Raw genomic sequence first — 3081 nt, 5'->3', positions numbered from 1 at the left:
AGTGTTCCAACAATGGATCAGAATCTGAGAACAGTAGACTGGAATGTCGCACCAGCAGTTCAGAATCTAAGAAAAATAGAATGGAATGCTGGAACAATGGACAGGAGTTTATCCTGGGGTGTTATCCTTGTTTTCTGGTATTGGCACATATTACCAGATCGGATTTTAGGTGTACTGCTGATTATTCAGGCTGGTTACTATCCCATGCTCGCTATTGTTGGCGTTCCTGGTAAGTCACCCCATCTCTATCAATTTATTACTCCCACGAGCCATGGCGAACTTCAGAGATATTTGTGTTATCAATATTTAGTAGATATCGAACCTTTTGTCTTCAGTTTCTACTGCAAATCCATTCATTCCCCACAAATTTCAGAACCACGCACATCCCCGCCCTCACAAACATCTGAGAACAAGATTGTTCACAATCCCGAAGTACCTATTTGCCATGAATTGATTTATGTCTTGGTATTCTCTCCATCACCAAAGCTACCCACGACCAGCTCCATGATATCCCCAGACCCATCTTGATGTCAGTGTGGGTGCTAAATAACCAATTATCTATACGTTGGTGAAATTCAGACTTTATGGTTCCAGTTCTCTTTTAATCACTCTTCCCGTTACAAAATGTTTCCATCACAATCTTGTTCTTGTCTGTAAAGAAAATTCATGACAGGGACACTGTATCAGAGTAGTAATGTCGCTGTTCACGTAATTCAGTGGCCCAGGGTACTACACTCAAGAAACTGTTTCAAATCCTATTTCAGAGAATGACAGAACTTAAATTCAAATGACAGGAACAGGAAATAAAAGCGAATTTTACTAATATAATCCCACCAGTACTTTGTCAATAAGTTTATCTATTTTACAATTGTCCTTTGTTAAAGATATCCAGCATTTCTATCTGGTCTGGATTAAGACTGACGTCAGACCAACTGCCTTCAGGAATGGCCTCACAGTAAAAGGCATTTCGTGAGGTCAACAAGTGCTGCCCTTGCCAGTGATGCAGACATCCCATGTAATAAGAACATGAAAGGTTGAAAAAAAAACAAAGAATGATGCTAGAGATCAGAAACAAAAAGAACGAGGAAGTGCCAGAGAAACTGAAGAGATTTGACAGCCTCAGGTCGAGAGAAATATAGAAGTGACATTTCGAGTCCAACTACCATACATCAAAACTGAACGCAACTGGGAAATAGTGTGACTGAAGTTGGTGACAGGGATGTCTGTGTGAAGGGGAGAAGGAGGGAGTTGAATAGACAGAGAATGAGAGAGATAGAGAGGAAGAAACAATCAAAGTCCCGGTTTGACTTGAGTTATGTCCCTTTGTCTCTCTTCCGTGAGTGTGATTATCTTCCTTTATTCATTAATAGGATGCTGGGCCAATAATTAATTTACTTTTCTCATTGTTCTGAGAAGGTATTTGGGAGCTGCCTTCCTGATGCACTGCAGTCCATGGGCTGTAAGTAGTCAGTGCTGAGATCCGCTCGGTGTTATTTCTTTGTAGACTTTGATCTAACAGAGTGGCTGGCTTGGCCATTTCAAATTGCAATTGTGTGTTAACAACAGTGCTGTGGATCTGGAGTCACATGTAAGACCAACCAGGTGAAGGTGGTAGATTTTCGTCCCTGAAGGGCATGAGTGTGCAGATGGACAAATAGAGTGGTTTCATTGTTTCATTTGATTCTCAATTCCTGATATTTTATAGAATTCAAATTCCAACATTTGCCGTGGAGAGATTCAAATCCGGGGTCTGGGTCATCACCTGTGTCCCTGGGTTAATATTCCAGAGATAACACAGCTAGGCCATCACCTCCTCACATCTTCACCCATCTCCATGGCAATAGTGTTGTGCGGTCGGCGTGGTTGTGCTTAAAGCATAGCGCTTTGCAAGGCAATGAAACATACCATCCTTCTTATTTTGTATTTTTGAGAAGGCGAGATAATGGCAAGTGCTCTAAGTGAAAAGGAGCTGGATGTCCTTGGTTATGAGCCACTGACAGAAATAATATGGAGCAGTACGGAATCAGCACAGTACATGTGTGCTCTCCTTCTTTGATAAATTGATGGAAGTATTAGAGTGAATACACTTTATTGAAGTTGTAGAGTGATATTGAGACAGTATTTGGGGCAAAGTGAATAGATTTTCTCTCCTTTTTAAGGAATGATCTTCTTGCCACAATGAGACAGTGTAAAGGTGTTGCACGAGACTAATCTATGCGGTGATGGAAACCATAGAGAGATTGTGAAGGAAATGAGTGTTTAACTTGTAATGCGACAAAGGAATAAAATGTGATTGCAATAAAACTTGAGTGGTATTAACCAACATTCATTATTCCCAAAACAAAACATTGATATCGTGAAATATAACGTGTTTCCTGCAATACATATTTTCACATTTGGACAAATTTATGATCGGAAACGTTTAGAACGATATGGGCCAAATGCAGAGAATGGAGTTAACGTGGATGAACATTTTAGTTGGAATGGGCCAGTTTGAGCTAAAGGACCTGTTGAACTCGATTACTCTATGATAGTTTACATATCTGTGTCGAGCTCCCATGTTGGTTGAGTGAGAGCTCCATACTCTGACCAAACACTCACCGTCTGAATGTATAGTTGGAGTGAGACCCTGCAATGAGCATCATGTTGTTCACAAATCTGTCAGCAGCCACACACTGATAGGGTTGGCCATTCTCAAAAACTTGTGACATTCGTGCAGAAGATTAGTCTGTCTTCTCAGAGATGGAAGATGCCTCCTTGAGTCATCGCACAAACCATCCGGTGTGTCTCCTTACCATCAGGAAACCACGTTAATGTAACGCATGTGAACCATTATCAAGGGAGCTAGGAGGAACAAAATGGAGCAGTCTGTCTTTGCAGTCTCTACTTCGTTGGTTTGTCGTTTTGTAGCATCGATGACATCCTCCTATTTCACACTCCATCAACCTGGACACCGCGTGCTGGCCTATTACCGGCCCTCGATATCTTCATATCCAACTGCTGCCAAGACATTATCCATCTCAACCTGTCTACCCCTTCCCCCACTCTAACCTCTCACCCTCACAATGCACAGCCCCCCAC

The sequence above is a fragment of the Chiloscyllium punctatum genome, chromosome 31, assembly GCF_047496795.1.
Source record: "Chiloscyllium punctatum isolate Juve2018m chromosome 31, sChiPun1.3, whole genome shotgun sequence".
In the NCBI taxonomy this organism is placed as follows: domain Eukaryota; kingdom Metazoa; phylum Chordata; class Chondrichthyes; order Orectolobiformes; family Hemiscylliidae; genus Chiloscyllium; species Chiloscyllium punctatum.
Note: the sequence above shows the minus strand (reverse complement) of the source record.